At 40.1% G+C, this 22,774-nt stretch overlaps 1 long non-coding RNA gene across 4 annotated transcripts in view; it reads left to right on the forward strand.

Annotated features, from left to right (window-relative positions):
- The window catches only part of LOC129048380 (uncharacterized), a 71,286-nt gene that overhangs the window by 39,811 nt on the left and 8,701 nt on the right, over positions 1-22,774 (forward strand). For 2 of the 4 annotated variants that reach the window (XR_010141636.1, XR_008510679.2), the window contains exon 4: positions 1,182-1,736. This is a non-coding gene — a long non-coding RNA (uncharacterized LOC129048380). Of the gene's footprint in view, positions 1-1,181; positions 1,737-3,170; positions 3,757-22,774 lie in introns of those variants that run through there. The other 2 variants (XR_008510680.2, XR_010141635.1) reach the window with 2 other exon arrangements.

Raw genomic sequence — 22,774 nt, forward strand, 5'->3', positions numbered from 1 at the left:
CATGATCCGCCCGTCTCAGCCTCCCAAAGTGGATTCTTTACTTATAAACCTGCCTCCCACTACGAGTCTGTGATGGTTGATACTGCACCTTGAGCCATCTTTGTATTCCCAACACTCAGAACAGAGTCATGCACTCAGGAGTTTCTTTATCTATGTGACTGTTGAATTGAATATCCTACTGCACACCAGAACCCTAAACCCTCACCTCCTTCTGCTCCAGTGTGCAACCATATCCAAATTCAGTGTGTCAATGAGATAGACATCTGCTTAGAAGTAAGATGAGTATGTGTCAGTAGGGGGCAATAAAAGTGGGGGATTGAGAGGGAAAGAGAACCCAGAGCCAAAGACCCCACAGAATCCAGGCCCCGTGACTCCCTAGTACTTCAAATCCATGGAAGCAAAATGTTCTGAGGGCCTCCTGGCTCCACACTTCCTGCACAGCTGAAGCCAGCTGGGGAGGTGGCAGCTCTCTCTCACCTGTCAGAATTTCAGAACCTCATTATGACAAGCACCACTTCCACCCCACGTGCTCCTGGTGTCTGCTGGAACTGCTCACTGACAGTGCTTAGGTCCAGAAGAACTCGAAAATGCTTAATTGGTTAAATGAACGAGTGAATGATTAAGGAATAAAATCCAACCTGAAACAGTTGACAAAAGTAAAATGATGACTCTGTCAAGTAATGATATAGGAAGATTAATGCACAGACATCTGTGGCGCTCCAGGATTTCAGGAACGGGTCAAGCCATAGATGCCGCCAAGCTCTCATTTTAAGGCCATGGAATCTAAAGTCCGGGGAGGTTGTGACATTTCCCCAAAACACATAAAGCTAAGTTCATTTATGTATTTAATATTTGTTGAAGGTCTGTTATGACCAGGCACCCTTTTGCATATTTGGCATGCAACAGTGAATAAAACACACAAAAATCCAGGTTCTCATGGAGCTTCCATTCCAGCTGGGAGAGAGAGAGAGACCATCAACAATAAACATAGTAAGCCACATAGCATGTTAGAAGGTGATCAGTGTAGTGGGGGAAAAATAGACCAAGGTAAGGGGTCCAGGAATGTGTTGTTGGGGTCGAGATTACATATTGTAATTAGCACAGAGTGGTGGTTTAAAAAGACAGAGTAGAATAAAGATTTTTAAAGGAAGTGAGAGAATATGGAGTTTTTTACCTTGCAGGCATATTATGAATATTCAGTGAAACAATGTGTGTGCTCACCAGGCAGGAAAAGCTCAGCAAATGGTGGCTGCTCTGGAAATTATTGTCATCACTATCATCCTCATCGACATCATCAGCCTTATTGTCATCATCATCAACCTCATCAGTGTCATCATCAGCCTCATGAATGTCATCATCAGCCTCATCAATGTCATCATCAGCCCTTTGTCATCATCATCATCCACCTTGCTGTTGTCTTCCTTGTTGATATTATTTTCCTCATCCTCCTCATCATCAGCATCAACAGCATTATTTTTATTTTTTATTCTTCCACCTGTAAGAGTTTCTTTTCCTCCCTCTTATTGTTTTCCTCTTGGGATGACTAGTGGTGAAGAAAGTGTCAGAGGCAATGACCTCACAGCTGTCGTTGCCATGGGTGACACCTCCCAGAAAGACCTTACTGGAACTTTCAGTCTGGGGGAGTTTCTGCTGCTCCAGGATGGAGGAAATGTTCAAGAACTGTGGAGCATCTGAGATTTTATCCTACTTTTGATGTCCGCCTAGTCAAAGTTCAGGTAGGCTTATTGTCTATTATAAAAGCTCCAGGTTCCCAAAGCTTGGCAAAACCCTGTTTCTACAAAAAAATACAAAAATTAGCCAGGCTTGGTGGTGGCTTGCACCTGTAGTCCCAGGTCCTCAGGAGGCTGAAGTGGGAGGATCGCTTGAGCCTGGGAGGTGGTGGTTGTTGTGAGCCAAGATCTCACCACTGCACTCCAGCCTGGGTGACAGAGTGAGACCTTGCCTCAAAAACAAACAAACAAAAAACCAAAGATTTTTTTTAAAAAAAGAATTAGCAAAAAAGTGTGTGACAGAATCATTATTCATTTGGTGTTTATTGGTTATTTAGGAACTCTGGGGGTAAGAATCCCAGCTCATCACTTAGGGACTGCTGTGTTTCTGCCATCTCAGGGAGTCTGTTTAGTTCTCAGCTGTAGTAGTCTTGGCTTTGATCCCTAGCTCTTCCCCTTTTCCAAGGGTGTAACTAGGCAATTTGCTTTGCCTACTCCTTTTTTAAATTATTATTATTATTATTTTTGAAATGGGGTCTCACTCTGTCACCCAGGCTGGAGTGCAGTGGTGTGATCGCGGCTCACTACAATGTCTGCCTCCTGGGTTCAAGTGATTTTCCTGCCTCAGCCTCCCAAGTAGCTGGGACTACAGGTACACGGTACCATGCCTGGCTAATTTTTGTATTTTTAGTAGAAACAGGGTTTCACTGTGTTGGCCAGGCTGATCTCGAACTCCTGATCTCAAGTTATCCACCTGCCTCAGCCTCCCAAAATGCTGGGATTACAGGCATGAGTGACCACGCCTGGCCTCTTTATTCTTAAAATGGGACTCACAATGGTACTCACTTTAGAAGGTTACTAGGAGGACCAAATGATATAATGTCTCAACAACGCTTAGCTCCATGCCTGGCACATGGCAAGGACTTGGTTGATGATGGTAAAGATGGTGGTGATGATGATTTTCCACAAGGGAAAACATGAGTTACGGGAAACCAGCTGGAGATTGGTGGCTTCACCAGGTAATAAGCTGTGATTGGGTCTTCTGATGCCGGAGATGGAGATGGAGAGATTTTTTTATTCTTCAATGTAGTGGTCATGTTGGGCCTTTAGGATTGAACTCTGTTTCAGAATCTAATGTCCCAGGATTTGTTTACATATGTCTTCAGAAATCATGTCACACTCAAAGCCTCAATGAGAACTCTTATTTTTTTTTCTAGAAATCTCTATTAAAACCCCAAAGTTGAATCAGGGTATTATATAGTCCTTAGATATCACATTGATATGTGTCCTACTAAGGATTAAATATGTCATGCAGACCCCAGTGTAGACATATAGTTTCATAAACCATATACCCAGAGACCCTAAGAAAATAGAGATTCTACTTGTGTGAAAAGTCAACTCAACATGCTAAATATTTCCTGTGTGTCTGTCACGAGCCAGGCAATGAATGTGATGGGCAGTACAGCGGATCCCCAGTCTGCATGATGCAGGCTCTCTCCCAGGGAGCTTGGAAGTACCCTGGATCTATAATTCATATGGAATGTAGAATGCAAATGCCTAGAGAGGCTAAACAAGAAGATACACAGAGAGAGAAAGAATGAGAATATCATAAGGAGATCATGAATGGCATCCTGAAGGTGCAGGCAGAGGGGCATTTGGCAGGGCCTTGAAGAACACAGTGAATTACGAAAAGCCAAGTCTTAGAGCTGATCTGGATTTTAATCCCAACTCCACCTTTGTGACCTTAGACAAATGATTTAACCTTTAGCGCTTCTCTTGTGCTTTTTTCCCCATTTGTAAAAAGATGTTAAAACCAACCTTGTGAGACCTTGTAAGGGTCAGTGACTAAAGTGGTTCGCATGCTTGGCAAGGACTAGGATCAATAAATGGTATTAAAAACATTGTGAGCAAGAGTCTTAGGTGGGGTTCCCGGAAAGCATACTGTCAGATGGAGGTTTACTGGGAATGCTCTTGGGAACAATGCCTGTGGGCTACTGGAGGATGCTGAATTGGGCAGATGGAGGAACTGAACCGTGCTGCAGTCACGACAGAGGACTCAGCCCATGGCAGGGAGCTCTGGAGCTGGGGAGCCCTCCAAAGTGATCCTGAATTGAGGCAAAGGGGCTGGTCTTGTGCCACCTTATCAGCCAGTTTCTGGATGGGAACTGCCCCTGTGGAGAGGATGTAACTCTGGGCAAGGCAGTTCCCTTGGCAAAAGGCAAGTCCAGGAGAGGGCCTCAGCTGTGAGTCGTCAGCAGCCAACACTCCTAGAATCCAAGGGAATGAATGCCTTGGTCCTGAAGGAGCACACCACAGCACACCACAGTGTCCACTACAGCAGGGGAAGCTCAGTACATTAGAATGAGATCCATCTCTTCCAGGTACTCTATTACTTCCTCTGAGGCTTAGGCCTGACTGAAATTCAGAGATGCCTTCACCATTAGAAAGAGGAAGCTTTGCTCTGCCCCATGAAGACAGCTCTGAGTGGCTCTGGCCTCATTCTGCATTCAAGGCCTCCTCACTTACCAGTGCTCCTGAAGATAGCCAGCCCCTTCTGCTTCCTCCCTACCTTTATTCTTACTTGCGACCTTTTTACTTTCTTGAAAGGATCGAACAGTAGGTATTAAATAGCCAAGTGCTACTTCTCAAAGAGAAGTAGAGAATCCCTAGAAAGACCTTGAAATCACATAAGCTCAATTGCAGGTCACATTTCCAGGGCTGGGGCTGGCTGGGGTTACTGGCCTTGTCTAGATGGTCCAAGGAGAGAGTTGTACAATGACCTGCATAATTAAGGCAGTGTTTGAAGCCAGTTTGGGCTAGCCCTGAATTTGACTTGTTCCATCACCCAAGATTTCTGGACAGTTCCTTTCTCTCTGTAAGTACACAACCTTCTTCTCCATTTCTCTCTCTGCTACTGACATTTAGAAATTTGCACTCTTCCCCTCCTACCTAACTGATCCAGGGCTCAGGGGAATTCCAGGCTTCAGGCTAGTCTGCCCAGTGATACCACCTTTATTTACATGGAATGTAAAGAGAAGTCCACTGATTGCTATTAATAACTAAACAAAGTTATCCTGGAGACACTGCAGTTTCTGGCCCCACCCAAGGCAAAAGAACCATTGAGGACTTTTTAAAAACACTACTTTTTATGGGTATATAGTAAATGACTTTTTAAAAATGAAAATGAACCCATTGTTAGCTTTGATTTTGTGGGTGCCAAAGTCTAAGGTGTTTTGGGTTTGTACTCAGTCTGAATGAGGATTTTTTTTTTGCATAGTTTCCCCTTTCTAACACCATTGCATTAATATTTTGCAATTTGTACTAAGATAGAAACTGTCAATTAAGGGTAGTTCATTTTGTTTTCTTTTCTTTTTTTTTTTTTTGTGATGGAGTCTTGCTCTGTCACCCAGGCTGGAGTGCAGTGGCACGATCTCAGCTTACTGCAACCCTCTACCTCCTGGGTTCGAGAGATTCTTCTGCCTCAGTCTCCCAAGTAGCTGGGACTACAGGCATGTGTCACCATGCCTGGCTAATTTTTGTATTTTTTGTACAGACGGGATTTCATCATGTTGGCCAGGCTGGTCTCGAACTCCTGACCTCAGGTGATCCGCCTGCCTCGGCCTCCCAAAATGTTGGGATTACAGGTGTGAGTCACCATGCCCAGCCAGGTAATTCATTAATAGTGAAATAATGCTGGCCTTGACCCAAGAAGAACTAAATCTCCCTCAGGACAACTTTTTGCTGTTCTTTACAGCAATTATCTCCAGAGTTAACAGTAGCTCTAAAATAAAGAAATTTATCTGTTAGAACCACCCCCAGATATTCAGATACAGACCCCCAGTTGTGATTCTAAATGCAGAGACAGATATTGCTCCCCTTTATTTTTCCATGCCCCAATAATTATTGATTAATGAAATTGGCAGCTGAACTACAGGGCTCCTAAAAAAGTGCTCAGAGTACATATGAATGTTTAGCTTTAAGGATGCTCCTTGTAGGGTTCTTTTCATGGCAAATATTGGAAACAACTTAGATACTCAATAACAGGAGATCTGTTGAATAAACTGTGGCAGATATATTCATTAGAAGATTACGCAGCCACAAAAATGATATCCACGAAGATGATATTGCAGTATATTCCATGCCATGAAAATCTCTATAGTATAGTATGTGCATATTTGTAAATATGTATGTGTATATATATACTGTGGCTGTATAAACACGTGGTCTTGGGAGAGACCTTGCACAATGTCATAGTCATTTTTCCTTGACAGCAAGATTGCTGCTGAGTTCTATTTTCTTTTGCTCATCTTTTTCATTCTAATTTTTCAGCAATACACATATATTTCTTATGTAATTAAGAAGTAAAAGGTTATGAAATGAGTGCAGAGGAGGAGGAGGTCTCCTTCCTGTTGAAATGTGGGCTCTCGACATAAGGAGCACCCAGTTTTTATGTCCCAAAGACCCAGCCCCTCATTATGACAATCCTGCCTCCCATGAGGTCCGCAGCCAGCAGCCCAAGGTGGCCACGTTTGTGTGTTACGGACAGGGATGGAAGTGTGGCAAAGGGCAAAGATGTTTAGACCTGTCTCTACCTTCCGGGGTGAAAGCGTGAAGTAGCGACTTGCCCTCTCTGAAACTCCATTTCCTGGGAACCCCAAACTTGGGGCCTTCTGGAGTTCTCCATGATTCTGAGCAGCTGGAACATCTTTTCCAGAGCCTCAGAGGGAGGGTGTCCTGGTGACTTTGCCCCCAGAGGCAATGCTGCCCTGTCCTGTGCTGCCGCAGTCCTTGAGGGCTGTGAATGCTGGGCATAGGACAGGACAGGCCACCTACCCGGGACTGGCATCCCTGTAGGGTCCCCGGCTCTCTGACATCCACAGAGGCTAGGTGCCGACCCCCCCATGGCCCAGTGTCCTCCTGAAGGCGTGCATGTGCCTCTGCTTTAGGGCATAGAATGGGGCAGACGCCAGCCAGGGCTGGCGGAGGCGATGACAGCACTGACTATCTGCAGATCTTGCTTCGGCTAAGGTTGCGTGGTTTGCAATTAAACGAGAGGTCTGGGGGCCTGGGAGATCATTTCCTTCAGCAGGTTATCATTTGGGCAAAATCAAGGGCTTGTCAGCCTTAGCACAGGCTCTGCCTGCTCCCTCTCTGCACCCCCCTGCCCCTACCCAGGCAGCCCTGGCACTCTGTGCCCCTGAAACTCAGGCTGCCAGCTCTTCTGTGGGACCTCAGGCCCTTGGTATTCTCTGAGCAAACTATGTTGTGCAATGATCCCTTCCTGGAGACATCTTCCCACAGCACTACTTTCCCCATCCCTGAGTCTAGCACTCCTCACCCCTCCCTCCCATCACATATCACAGTTTGTGATTATCCATTTATTTGTATGGCTGTTGGTCACTGTTTCCCCCACTAGACGATAAGACTAAGTATTGTTCACACTTGTTTGCCTAGCACCTAGCACAGAGCCTGTCACATAGTAGGTTCTCAATAATGAAATGAATGAATGCATGCATGCGTGATCAACACACAGCAGCCATCAGGAACATTCTAACCTTCAGATTGGGACCAGCTCTCCTGGACATGAGTCCAGGTTCAGCAAATCAGCTGTGTGACCATGGGCAAGTTGACTGACTGTGTTGAGATTGTTTTCCCATCTCTTCAATGTGGATGCAAATAGCACTTTTTTTCTCTCTCTCGCTCCTTCTTTTTTTTGCCTGTCAGCTCATACCTAGCAAATAGCACTTTTATCATAGGGTTGTAATGAAGAGTCAATGAGATGAGGCCTGCAAAGCATCTGACACAGAGGGAGCATACAATGAATGAGCGTCTTTATTATTTTGTCCTTTGAGCCTCTTCCAGCCAGAGCTGGAGGTCATCCTTGGTTATAAAATCTCTTGATTTCCTTGTAGATCTGGGCCTCTCCATCTGCCTGTGTGTCACTTCTTCCTCCCCACTAGTGTTCCTGGGCTTAGGGGGCAGATGAGAAGAAAGTGGGCATCCCTCTGCTCTGAAAGGTTCTGCGACTGCAGGGGGAGAATCCAGTTTACTGAATACGACATAGAACCTGTTGTGGATCTGTCGGCATTCTATCTGGGATGTCAGCGTGGGTGAGCAGAGAGGGGAGCTGCTCCCACAAACCCCACCTTGTGGAACCCCAGGTATTGCAGGAAATGTGGCTGTGGGCTGCCCCCTTCCTGAAGCAGGCTCCATGCAGGGCCGACTGCTGCAGTTCAAGAAGGGATCCAGACAGGTTGTTGTTTCGGTCTGGATGTTACCATGGGGTGTCACCTCTAAGAGGGAAATCAGATGTTGGAGAAACTTGATTCAGACACAGGCACACAGGGACACAGACTTTAGCTTCTCTAGCCCATTAACAATTGGGTGCATTTAAGAGTCTGCATCAGGCTGGGTGCAGTGGCTCACACCTGTAATCTCAGCACTTTGGGAGGCTGAGACTGGAGGATCACTTGAGGCCAGGAGTTTGAGATCAGCCTGGGCAACATAGAAAGACCCTGTCCTGTTTCTACAAAACAACAACAGCAAAGCAAAACAGTCTGCATCTAACTCCTGGATTCTGGTGGTACTCAGAGAGGTAAAGCACCTGGCACACAGTCACACAGCTGCTGGGTGGCAGAGGCAGCGCTTCCAACCAGTCTGTGTGCTTCCAAAGCTTTCCCAAGTAATACTACCTCTATGATCGGTATTTCCACTTCAAGTTTACCTAGATGCCAGTTTTTTAAAAACACAAATTTTTTATTTTTTAAATAATTTTAACTTTCATTTTAGATTCAGGGGGTACATGTCCAGGCTTATTACCTGGGTATGTTGAGTGATGCTGAGATTCAGGGTATGGATCCTGACACCAAGGTAGTGAGCACAGTACCTGATAGGAAGCTTTTCAACCCCCACCTGGCCCCTCTCCCTCTAGAGCTTCCCAGTGTGCATCGTTGTCATCTTTACGTTCATGTGTACTCAGTACTGTACTGAGAACATGCAGTATTTGGTTCTTGCATTAATTCGCTTAGGATAATAACCTCCAGCTACATCCACGTTGTGCAAAGGACATGATTTTGTTCTTTTTAAGGCTGCATAGTATTCCATGGAGTTAATGTACCACATTTTCTTTATCCAGTCCACCGTCAGTGGGTACCTGGGTTGATTCCATGTCTTTGCTATTGTGAATAGTGCTGCAATGAACATGCAAGTGCATCTGTCTTTATGGCAGAATGGTTTATTTTCCTTTGGGTATAGACCTAGCCATGGGATTGCTGGGTCAAACAGTAGCTGTTGTAAGTTCTTTGAGAAATCTCCAAACTGCTTTCCACAGTGGCTGAGGATTACATTCCCACCAACAGTGTGTAAGTATTCCCTTTTCTCTGTGGCCTTGCCAGCATGTTATTTTTTGACTTTTTAATAATAGCCATTCTGACTGGTATGAGATGGTATCTCCTTGTGGTTTTGATTTGCATTTCTCTGAAGATAAGTATCTTTCATATGTTTGTTGGCTGCTTGTATGTCTCTTGAAAAGTGTCTGTTCATGTCCTTTGCCCATTTTTAAATGGGCTTATTTGCTTTTTGCTTGTTGATTTGTTTAAGCTGAAAGCTAACAAGCTAGTTCTGGTTTTAAACGTGACACTTAACCAATTGGGCCTAATAGATAGCTACAGAATATTGACCTAATAGATATCTACAGAATATTCCACCCAACAATCACAGAATATACCCTCTTCTCTCTCATCTGCACATGCAATATATTCTAAGATTAACCACATGCAAGGTCATAAAGGAAGCCTCAATAAGTTTGAAAAAATTGAAATCATACCAAGTACACTCTTGGATTACACTGCAGTAAAACATAGAAATCAATATCAAGGAGATCTCCCAAAACTACACAAATACATGGAAATTAAATAACTTGCTCCCAAATAATTCCTGGGTGAACACAAAATTAAGGGAGAAATAAAATTATTTGAAATTAATGAAAATAGGGACACAACTTACCAAAATCTCTAGGATGCAGCTAAAGCAGTATTAAGAGGAATGTTTATAACATTAAATACCTTATCAAGACGTTAGTAAGATCTCAAATTAACAGTGTAACTTTGCACCTAGAGGAACTAGAACACAAGAACAAACCAATCCCCAAACTAGCAGAAGAAAAGAAATAACTAAAATTAGAGAAAAACTGAACAAAATTGACCTGCAAAAATCCATACGAAAGATAAATGAAACCAAGATTTGATTTTTTTAAAGAATAAAAAAGATCAATAGACTACTAGCTAGATTTACAAAGAAAAAAAGATCCAAATGACAAAGATGACATTACAACTGATCCCACAGAAATACAGATCTTCAGAGACTATTTTGAATAACTCTATGCACACAAATTAGAAAACCTAGAGGAAATGGATTAATTCCTAGAAATGCACAACCTCCCAAGATTGAACTAGGAAAAAAATCGAAACCATGAACGGATCAATAACAAGTTCCAAAACTGAATCAGTAATAAATCTACCAACCAAAAGAATGTTCTGGACCAGAGGAATTTACAGCTGAACCCTACTAGAGGTGTAAAGAAGAACTGGTACCAATCCTACTGAAACTATTCTAAAAAATAGAGGAGGAGGGGCTCCTCCCTAACTCATTCTATGAAGCCATCATCAGCCTGATACCAAAATCTGGCAGAGACACAATGAAAGAAAACTTTAGGCCAATATCTCTGTTAAGCATAGACACAAAACTCCTCAACAAAATATTAGCGAAACTAATCCAGCAGCATATCAAAAAGTTAAATCAAGTGGACTTTATTCCTGGGATGCAAAACTAGTTCAACATATGCAAATCAATAAATGTGATTCACCACATAAACAGAATAAAAAGCAAAAACCATATGATCATCTCAATAGATGTAGAAAAGGCTTTTGATAAAATCCAACATCGCTTTATGATAAAAAACCCTCAACAGGCTAGGCATTGAAGGAACATGCCTCAAAATAATAAGAACCACCTATAACAAACCCACAGCTGACATCATACTGAACAGGCCAAAAGTGGAACCATTCTCTTCTCTCACCACTCCTATTCAACATAATAGTGAAAATTTTAACCAGAACAATCAGGCAAGAAAAAGAAATAAAGGGCATCCAAATAGTAAAAGAAGAAATCAAACTATCTTTTTTTGCTGACAACGTGATTCTATATCTAGAAAATCCTAAAAACTCTGCTGAAAGGCTCCTAGAACTGATAAATGACTTTAATAAAGTTTTTAGATACAAAATCAATGTACAAAAATCAGTAACATTTCTATACATCAATAACATTCAAGCTGAGAATCAAATCAAAATTTGTTTGATTTTTGTGGTTATTTGCAACAACCACAAAACATTGAAATACCTAGGAATACAGCCAACCAAGGAGGTGAAATATCTCTGCAAGGAGAACTACAAAACACTGCTGAAAGAAATCAGAGATGACACATATAAATGGAAAAAAAATCCATGCTCATGGATTGGAAGAATAAATATTGTTAAAATGGCCATACTGCCCAAAACAATTTACAGATACAATGCTATTCCTATCAAACTACAAATGTCATTTTTCACAGAATTAGAAAAAAAATTCTAAAATTTATATGGAACCAAAAAAGAGCCCAAATAGCCAAAACAATTCTAAGCAAAAAGAAAAAAGCCATAGGCATCCCAGTACTCAACTTCAAACTGTAAGGCTACAGTAACCAAAACAGCATGGTACTGGTATAAAAATAGACCTGTAGACCAACAGAACAGAATAGACAATCCAGAACTAAAGCTGTATACTTACAACCATTTGATCTTTGACAAAGCTGACAAAAACAAACAATGGGGAAAGGACTCCCTGTTTTATAAATGGTGCTGGGATAATGGCTAGCAATAAGCAGAAAATGAAACTGGACCCCTACCTCTCACCAAATATAAAAATTAACTCAAGATGGATTAAAGATTTAAATGTAAGCCCTCAAACTATAAAAATCCTGGAAGAAAACCTAGGAAATGCCCTTCTTGACATTGACCTTGGCAAATAATTTTTGGCTAAGTCCCTAAAAGCAATTGCAACTAAAACAACAATTGACAAGTGAGACCTAATTAAACTAAAGGGCTTCTGCATGGCAAAAGAAATTTAGAGTAAACAGAAAACTACTGAATGGGAGAAAATATTTGCAAACTATGCATCTGATGAAGGTCTAATATCCAGGATCTATAAGGAACTTAAATCAACAAGTTGGATACCAGTTTTAATGGCTTACAGCTGTAAGTTCCTATGTTCAGTCACCAAGTTTTCAACACCAGGTTCTGGCCAAAGTGCCGAAAATAGGAAGATGAACAAGTGTGACAAAGAAAATCTGGCTAGGGTGGTAAAATTTTCTAGGGAAGTCACAAGGGGGAGGGGGCGTGTAAAACAGGTGGAAGATAAGGGTTATGTCATTAAGTATGTTTATTCAGGTCCAGTGTAGCCTCTAATTCCAAGTCTCTCGTGATAAGGGCTATTTTCTAACTATTGTATAGAGACGATATCCCTTCAGAAGCAACTTTATTATTGCTGCATGCAGGAAGAGATAGATCAGCTAGCCCTTTCTGAAACTACAAGAATCTTGGTTTACTAGCGAAATTATATCCAAGTAAAATACTATGCCACTTACCAGTACTTACAAATCTATGTGTCTGATATTTTATCTCAATTGTATTCATTTATTTTTTCAGTGAGTATTTATTGAGCATCTACTTCTTGCTGTGCACTGTGCTGGCAGCTAGGGATACAGATGTGAGCAAAAACCAAACAGCATCACACCCATCCTTATGGGACTTAGAGTGGGGAGACACATTAAATAAACACACAAGTCAGCGTATTAATTATAACAGAGAAACCAGGAATTTGATCTAAACAGGGGGAAGGAGTCTTCCTTGCAGACCAAACATGGAGCCGAAGTCTGGAGGCTGAGTAGGATGTAACTGGGCCAAGAGGGGAGGGCAGAGCATTCCAGGTAGGAGATGGGCTGTGGAAAGGTCATGGGGCAGAAAGAGTGCATGTTAGGACCTGTGAGAAGGCCAGGAGAGAGAAGTAGAGAGGAGGGGGCAGTGCAAGAAGAAGCAGGACAACCCAGCAGGGATTTTTGTATTTATCCTTAGAAAAATGAGAATCGGCTGGGAGCCATGGCTCACGCTTGTAATCCCAGCACTTTGGGAGGCTGAGGCGGGTAGATCATGAGGTCAGGAGTTCGAGACCAGCCTGGCCAACACAGTGAAACCCAATCTCTACTAAAAATACAAAAATTAGCTGGGTGTGGTGGCGGATGCCTGTAATCCCAAATATTTGGGAGGCTGGGGCAGGAGAATTGCTTGAACCCGGGAGGTGGAGGTTGAAGTGAGCCGAGATTGTGCCACTGCACTCCAGCCTGGGCAACAGTGCAAGACTCCGTCTCAATAAAAAAAGAAAAAAATGAGAAGCCATTTCAGGATTTTAAGCCAGATAATGATATATTAGATTTCAATTTCCAAAAAATTACCCTGATTATAGTGGACTCCAGACTGGAGGGAGGCTGGAGGGGGCAGGCCACATGGAGACTCTAGCAGTGTCCTGATGAACAGAGATGGCAGCCTGGAGTCAGGTGAGGGTGGGCCAAATGGAGTGAAAGTGATGTGCTGGGGAGAGATTTAGGAGGTGGGGTAGACAAGGCTTGATGAAGGATCGGTGGTGGGGTCAAAGGACAGAGGCGTATCAAGGATAATTCAGACCTTTCTTATCTTGGGGCTCAATGAGCAGTGGTCCAGTCAGTGAGACATGGAAGATGACCAGGTCAGAAGGGGAGACCTTGGGTCCTGCTTTGGAGATGTTGAATGTGAGGCTGGCTTTGAGAGATCCAGGGAATTGTGGATATGTGGCCTGCAACATGGAGCCTGGAGAAGTGTGCTTGAGAATCCCCCTTTTAAGAGGTACTCCTTGAGCCCTCAGATGCATGAGGTTGCCTAGAAGTATATGATGCAGAAAGAGGTAAGGATGGAGGAGAGGAAGGTCTGAAGGACCCTGACACTTAGGAGGGGACAGGCTTGCAAAGGAACAGAGCAGGAGAGACCAGAGGTGATATTGAAGGAGTATTGTGCCCTAGAGGGCAGAGCAAGGGTGGTTGAAGGAGGATGTGATCGGCCGAGGAAAAATGATGAATGAAGAACACCCATTGGATCGAGTGACTGGAAGGCCAATGGAGACTCAGCGAGAACTGTTTCAGATGACAAAGCCCGAGGCTCTGAGAGAAAAGATGATTCAAGCCATATGCTAAGAAAGGGCTGACCAAGACTGACACCTGGGTTTCCTTCAATCTTTCTAACGACCCGCAGGCAAGAATTTCAGTAGGAATCATGGTCTATGGAGCTGCAGGGTTGGTTTTATCTCTTCCTCAAAAATGCAGTCAGTCGTTTCCCGGTATTGGTTCCAGGATCCCCCAGTGTCAAAATCCACAGATGCTCAAGGTCCTTATAGAAAGCAGTGTAGTATTTGCATAGAACCTACACTTTTCCTCCCGTAGACTTTAAATCATCTCTAGATTACTTATAATACCTAATACACTAAAAATGCTATATAAAGAGTTGCTATTCTGTATTGTTTAAGGAATAATGAAAAGAAATGTCTAAACTGTGGGGCAGGAGGTCAGTGAGAAAGCTTCTTTCCTGTGCCCCACTTGAGGAGTCCTTGGGAAGCCACCAGCACTGTTGATAATGAGGACAGAGGACACTTGGATGCCAAGTGGCTCCTCAGGTCTGTCTTCGGCTAATAAGACTAAAGAGGGGAAGTGTAAAGAATTTGCATCCCAATCCTCTGGTGGGCTGGGGCAGGATGCAGCCACACTCTTCTTATTTCTATTTTGTATTTTTGTTTGAAGAAGTCATCTCCCAGATGAAAAGTCAGTTTGAAGGCACACTGGGTATTTGTGGCATGAGTTTGTCAACTGCTGGAGTAAAGAGCTCTGATAGATGGATAAACAGCCTTCTGGTTTTTTGAAAGCTGTTTTCAGTTCCCTTCCAGGATCTGAGCTTGGGAAGAAATAAGCCACCCCTCAGAACCTCAGAAGAAAGATTTACTTCAACATCTGTAGAAGTATTTTAATTTCTTCCTTCAGTAGGTTCGGCTTGGCCAACTGAAACGGTGGTTAACTATTTTTAATCATGTTAATAAGAAAACTCTCTTGCCCAGAACAGGAAAGCATTGTCTGTTTTTATTGTGCTGCATAAAAATAGCTGCCTCCAGCCTTTTTGTTATGTAGTGGGCGATGACATACATTATTTTACTTAGTCCTCCAAGGAACTCAGTAGGCAGATGATCTTAGTTCATTGGGGCTGCTTTAGCAAAAGACCACAACCTGGCTGGCTTATAAACAGCAGACATTTATTTTTCACAGTTCTAGAGGCTGGAAAGTCCAAGATCAAGGTACCAGCAGATTCGAAGTCTAGTGAGGGCTCTCTTCCTTGTCCATAGATGACCCCTTCTCAAAGCTCTCTGGGGCTTCTTTTATCGTGGCATTAATTCCATTCATGAGGGCCCTGTCCCCAGGATCTAGGCACCTACCACAGGCCCCATCTCCTAACACCATCACACTGGGAATTAGGTGTCAACTTATGAATTTGCAGGGGGCACAAATAATCAGGCCACAGTACAAATAGAATTGTCTGTTTTACCCCTGAAGATATTTTAGCTCTGAGAAATGAATAAGGTGACTGGTTTCACTGGGAGGTGGGAGGAGAGCTGGGAGTGAGGGGAGGAAATACAAACACGATGGAATATACTACCACCCCTAGGAGAACCCACCTTTGGATGTAGGGATTCTTAACTGGCAAGGCCCTTGGAGATCAGCTGGAGCAATTTGCTCATTTTATAGCTAGGAAAGGAGGCCCAGCAGGAGGGGATGGTGTGCCCAAGGCTGAGAGTGTGGTGAGTGCTGAGTTCCTCCCAATACCCATTTCCACCAGGCAAAATGTCCCAGCATCCCTTGCAGATGTGGCCATGCAACTAATTCTGGCCAGTAAGACATAGATCTCCAGGAATTCTCCTGAAAAGAGAAGAGTTACGCCCCATTTGCTTTCTAATGACTCCACCACCACCACCTCCCCATCCTTCTGCCTGAAGTGTGAAGCTTCAGCAGCATCTTAGCCCAGAAGGACTGGGCAGCCCCTGGGAATGGAGGAGAGGAGAACTGGAAGGAGCCTGGATCTCTGTCGACTTCACTGAGCTTCCCTGGACAGGGCTCTGGATTTACTTTATGTGAGAGAAATCAACCTCGATCTTGCTTTTCTGGGGTTTTCTGTTCCATATGGCTAAACTTGTGTGGAGTTAACAGGAGACCCTGAACTCCTGCAGGGACCTTGATGGGTGTTAATCACTCCCTAAAAATGGCAGTGTCTTCCTTAAGCTTAATTGTTATGACTTTCTTTTTTCAAAGAGCACCAATGCTTTCTTCTGCAATAGAAGTCAAATGCAAAGTCCCAGTAAATATGCCCAGGCAAGTAGCTCCAATATTTAACCCATCCTCCCCATCTCGCACACCTCACTCAGCTTCTGCTCCCAGCGACCCGTTTACTGCCCTTCCTGCTCAGACAAGACCCAGGTTTCCTTTCCTTCCTCAGGAATATACAGAAATGGGGATTGGGCGAGTGGTTTACTATAGGAAGGGGAAATACCAGTGTGAAACACCTATATTCTCTATGCCCGTGAAAATCCCAGAGGGATTAAAGAGTTCAGTGGTTTGTTGTTGTTGTTGTTGTTTTTAAAAAACACAATATCATAAAAAGGAACTAGAATTACAATAAACATTTAACAAAATTTGTAAATGAGGAGGGATTTCTAAGTTCCAATTTAATGAAGAAAAAAGGGAAAAGAGTGAGATATTTAATTACTAAAAATAAAATTTACATATGGCAAACAAAACCAAATCAAAACCAAAATACTTAAGAAGTTTCCCAAAATATGACAAAAGATTATGAGATTTAATATACTGTGCATTCATTCAAATTGACAAGAAATTATCATGATCTTGTCATTTGAAAAAAAAAGATAATTACAGCCCTTTAAAATACAAATGAGTAGTATACACAAATGAGTAGTATACACTTTGAAAAAGATATTTAAACTTACTTTAAAAATCAAAAACATCAGTGAAACAAATTTTAACATCGAGTTAGCACTTTAAAATGAGAGTTGTGGGGCTGGCAAATGTGCAGAGAACTGTGAAATCATATATGTACTGGTAGAAACTGGCCCGATCTTTTCTTTTGGAAAGCAATTCAGCAGTATCTAAAATATTCATATGCATTCAATCAGTAGTTCCACTTCTGGGAATGTATCCCAAAGAAGTGCTAAGGAATGTAAAAGAAAAGTTTTATGATCGGAGATGTGTACTGTAGTATTCTTTATCAGAGAAAACAGAAAAGAAGCTACAAAAATACCCAGTTCCTGAGGAATATCCTAAAATTCCCATGAACCAAGGTGGAATAAAAAATAAAAAACTTTAAAATAAAAAATTCTTAAGTTTTTAAATAAAAAATTTAAAAACTAAATAATCAGATCAAAAACTACTGTATACTTTGTTATAAATCTTTTGAGAGTTTTCTTTAAAAAGATTTATTGAGGTGTAATTGACATACAATAAACCATACTTCCAAAATGTATAATTTGATAAAGTGTGGATTTATGTATACATTTATGAAACTCTCACCACAATCAAGATATTGAACACATTAATCATCCCTCAAAACTCTCCTCTTCCTTTTCCAATCTGACCCTCCTTCCTTCCCAACTCCATTCATCCCCACGCAACCACTGATCTGCTTTCTGTCACTATGCTTTCCAATTTCTAGAATTTTATTTGGAATTAGGCAGTATGGACTCTTACTTGTCTGGCTTCTAGCTTATTTATCTAGCATTAATGATTCTGAGAACCATCCACACGATTGTATCTCTCAATCGTTCAAGCCTTTTAATTGCTGAGTAGTATTTAATTACACAGGTATCCCACAATTTGTTTATCCTTTCAGATGTTGATAGACAATTTGAGTTGCTTCCAGTTTTGAACTATTACAAATGAAACCACTGCTAATATTCAAGTGCAAGCCTTTGTAAGGACATATGCTTACATTTTTTCTTGGGTAAATAGCTACTTAGCGGTGGAATGTGTGAGTCATGTGGTAGACATATGTTTAACCTTTAAAGCAAGCTGGTTGTCCAACCCAGAACAGCTTTGAATGCAGCCCAACACAAATTTGTAAACTTTCTTAAAACATTATGAGTTCTTTTGTGATTTTTTTTTTTTTTTTTAGCTCATCAGCTATCGTTAGTGTTCGTGTATTTTATGTGTGGCCCAAGACAATTCTTCCAATGGGGTCCAGGGAAGACAAAAGATTGAACACCCCTGCTTTAAAGAAACTGCCAAATGCTTTCCCAAAGTAGGTGTACCATTCTACATTCCCACCAGCTGTGCATGTCGGCTCCACATCCTTGCTAATAATTGGGAGGGTCGGTCGTTTTTAAATTCAGACATTCTAATAGGTGAGTAGTGATATCTCATTGCATTTTAAATTTGCATTTCCCTAATGACTAATGATGTGCCTTTTTATGTGCTTATTTGCCATCTGTATATCTTCTTTGATGAATTGCTTTTGAAAACCTGTTGCACATCTTTTAAATTGGGTTGTTTTCTTATTATTGAATTTTTGAGTTTTTTTTAAAACTATATATTGTGGATACAACTCCTTTATCAGATATGTGACTTGCAAATACATTCTCCAAGACTGTGGCTTGTTATTTTGGTGTCTTTCAAAGAGCAGATGCTCTTAATTTCAGCGTAGTCTACTGTATCGATTTTTGCTTTTATAGATTGTGCATTTTGTGTTGTCTCTAAGAAATATTTGCTTAACTCAAGGTCACAAAGATTCTCTCCTATATATTATTCTAGATGTTCTATAATTTCAGGTTTTACATTTATCTCTATGATATCTTTTGAGTTAATTTTATAGAGTAAAATGTATGAATCAAAGTTTATTTTTGCATATGGATATCCAATTGTTCTAGTATCTTTTGTTCAAAAGACTATCTTTTCTCCAGTCGTCTTTGTGCCTCTGTTGAAAATCAATTGACCATATACACATGGGTCTATTTCTGGGTTCTGTATTCTGATTCATTCATCTATTTGTCGAGCTTGACCAATGCCATACTGTTTTAGTTACTGTGGCTTTATGAGTCTTGAAGTCAGGCAATGAAAATTCTCCAACTCTGTTCTTATTCAAAGTTGTTTGGCTATTCTCAGCCTTTTGCATTTCCATATGAATTTTGGAATTGTCTTACAAATTTCTACAAAAGAATCCTGTTGGAATTTTGATTATATTGAATCTATAATCAATTTAGGAAAAAATAGATATCTTAACAATATCGCATCTTCTGATGTGTAATCTCAATACAGCTATCACTTCATTTAGGTCTTCTTTAATTTCATTTAGCAATGTTTTCAGTGTGCAGGCCTTGCACGTATTTTATCAGATTTATCTATAAATATTTTATGTTTTTGTGCTATAGGTAAATGCTGTTTTTAAATTTCAATTCCCAATTGTCCATTGCTGGTAAATAGAAATACAACTGACTTTTGTAATTTAATCTAATATCCTGTAACCTTGCTAAAATAACTTATTAGTTAGTCCTAATAGCATTTTTTGTAGATTCCATCAGATTTTTGATGAAGACAATTATGTCATCTGAGAATAAAGACACTTTTACTTCTCTATTTTCATTCCTGGATCTTTTTTATTTCTCTTTCTTGCCTCATTACCTTGACTAGAACCTCCAATAAAATGTTAAATAGAAGTGATGAGAGTGGTCACCCCTGCCTTGTTTCCAGTCTTAGGGAAAAGCATTTAATCTTTAACCATTACTTATGACATTAGCTGTAAGTTTTTACGTAGATGCTCCTTGAAATGTCAATGAAATTTCCCTCTATTCCTAGTTTGCAAAGTGTTTTTACCTGGAATAGATGTTAGATTTTGTCAGATGCTTTTGCTGTATCTAGTGAAATAATCACATGTCTCTTTGTTAGTTTATTAATATAGTGTACTTCATTAATTGATTTTTGAATATTAAAGCCCTAGGATAAACTTACATGGTCATGATACATCACTCGTTCATTCATTCATATACACACACACACACACACACATATATATACACACATATATATAATTGCATTTGATTTACTCAAATTCATAAAGAATGTTTGCATCTATGTTTACGAGGAATATGCATCTGTAGTTCTCCTTCCTTGTAACATTTTTGTCTGATTTTTACATCAAAGTAATGATTGCCTTATAAAATGAGTTTGAAAGTCTTACTCCTTCTTCAAATTTCTGGGGTAGAAAATGCAGAACTGGTATTACGTCTTCCTTACATATTTGGTAGAATTCACCAGTGAAGCCCTCTGATCCTAAAGTTTTATTTGTGGCAGGGTTTTTAACTAAAAATTGAAATTATTTTATATATATAGCTATTCGAGTTATCTATTTATTCTTAAGTGAAGTGTTGTCATTTCTGTCTTGTAAGAAACTTTTCCATTTCATGTAAGTTGTTGGATTTATTGGCCTAAAGTTATTCAAAATATTCTTTGTTGGCTTATTAGCTATAACTTTGTGTTGTGTTATTTTAGTGAAATTTATAGTTTATAGTACACAACTTTAATCACATTCAACTTTCAACCAATTGTATACCAAGTCATGTATATTATAAAGACTTTACAGTGTTATATTTTAAGAAAAGGAGAATGGAAAGAGACCAAAAATATTTGAAGTAAAAATGTTCAAATATTTTTAAAATGTTATGAAAACTGTGAACCCACAAATACAAGAAGCCCAATGAATTACAAGCAGAAGAAACATAAAGAAAATAAGACTTCATCATATCATATTCATATTGCTTAAAATCAACAAAAAAGAGAAAATACTCAAAGCAGCAGGGAAAAAAGACACAGTGTGTCCAAAAGGATCTTTCATTTGGCCTTTACGCTATTATGTCATACATTTTACTTCTAAATATTTTATAAGCCCCAGAGTACATTGCTATCATTTTTGCTTTACACAATTGACCATCTTTTAAAGATACTTAAATGATAAGAGAAAGTATTTATGCTTGTCAATGTAGCCTCCATTTCTGGTCCTCTTCATTCCTTTGTGTAGCTCCATGTTTCTATTTAGTATTATTTTTCTTCATCTTAAAAGGCTTTCTTGAATATTTCTTGTAGTTGGAGTCTAGTGGTAATTGATTTTTTTGGTATGTCTTCAAAAGACCTTGTTGCCTGAAATTTTGAAAAATATATTTATTGGATAAAGAATTCTAAGTTGTCATTTTTTTCTTTCAGTACTTTAAAGATGTGCTTCACTATCTTTAGCTTGTATGGTTCTTAGTGAGAAATCAGTTATCACCCCAGTCTCTATCCTTCTGGACACATTGTGTCTTTTTGTCTCTAGCTGCTTTTAAGGTTTTCTCTTTATTGTTGATTTTAAGCAATTTGAATATATGATGAAGTCTAATTTTCTTTATGTTTCTTCCACATGTGATTCATTGAGCTTCTTGTATTTACAGGTTCATAGTTTTCACATTTTAAAAATATTGGATATTTTTACTTCAAATATTTTTAGGTCCCTTTTCTTTCTCCTTTCCTTCAGGGATTCCAATTACATGTATATTTGGCCCCTTGACATTGTTCCACAGTTCACTGATGCTTTGTTAATTTTTTAAGTATTTTTCATCTCTTGATTTTATTTTGTCTTCTAACTTACTATTTTTTCAGACATAACTAATCTTGCAAAGAGTTCTTTGTGTAATAAAATACTGTCTTTATTGTAAAATGAAAAAAATCATGGTATAACATTTTATATATAGTATGACCTTAAATATGTTTAAAATGTGCCCAGAAAAAATATTAGAAGAAAATACATAAATGTAAATAGTGGACTTACCTGGTTGGCAGAATTATTAATTCTTAATACCTCCTTTATACTTTTCTGTAATTTCCAGAATTTTGAAAGTATGAATACATTACTTTTATAATTATTTATGTAAAAAAGAAAGGATATAAGATGTTAACAACATTGAGATATCATTTATTGATTATCAAATTAGTAAAGATTAAAAATAAAATGAGAATGTCCAGTATTGATGAGCCATGGAAAGTGCATTCTTGTTCAACATTTCCCCCTTAGGGGATATTTATTATAGGGCCTTCTTTAAGAGACTTTGGCAATGGCCTTCTGTCATAGGTTGCTGATGTTTCAAAAGGGGATGCTTGGCCTGACACTGACCATGTGTGTGCCTATATATGTGCACTTCAATTTATGTCAATATGGTCATAAATAGCTCTATGCAAATCAATTTATTTGCAAATTGGAACAATGCCTTTGGTGACTGAAACTATTTAAAGAAGTCATGAGGTTAAGCCTTTTATTATGGAAATATTCTCTTGCTGTTTCTCTGTATTAGCCAGTTATCATGCTGCTAATAAAGACACACCTGAGACTGGGTAATTTGTAAAGGAAAGACAGTTCCACATGGCTGGGGAGGCCTCACAATCATGGTGTAAGGTGAAGGAGGAGCAAAGTCACATCTTACATGGCAGCAGGCAAAAGAGCATGTGCAGGAGAACTCACCTTTATGAAACCATCAGATCTCATAAGACTTATTTACTATCAGGAGAACAGCACGGGAAAGATCCACCCTTATGATTCCATTAACTACTACTGGGAATTATGGGAGCTGTAATTCGAGATGAGATTTGGGTGGGGACACCACCAAACCATATCATTCTCTTTTTAAACTTAAATATTTGTTTTTGCACATTAGTATTTACATTATCTTGTTGGAGCGAGACTTGCCTGCATTTTATTTCTGATTCACTCTGTACTGATTTTAGCATAGGCTCTGTTACTAAAAGATTATGTGACTTTCGGCAAGTTAATACCTCTCTCTAGGCCTCACTCTTTGACATA

The sequence above is a fragment of the Pongo abelii genome, chromosome 8, assembly GCF_028885655.2.
Source record: "Pongo abelii isolate AG06213 chromosome 8, NHGRI_mPonAbe1-v2.0_pri, whole genome shotgun sequence".
NCBI classification, from domain to species: domain Eukaryota; kingdom Metazoa; phylum Chordata; class Mammalia; order Primates; family Hominidae; genus Pongo; species Pongo abelii.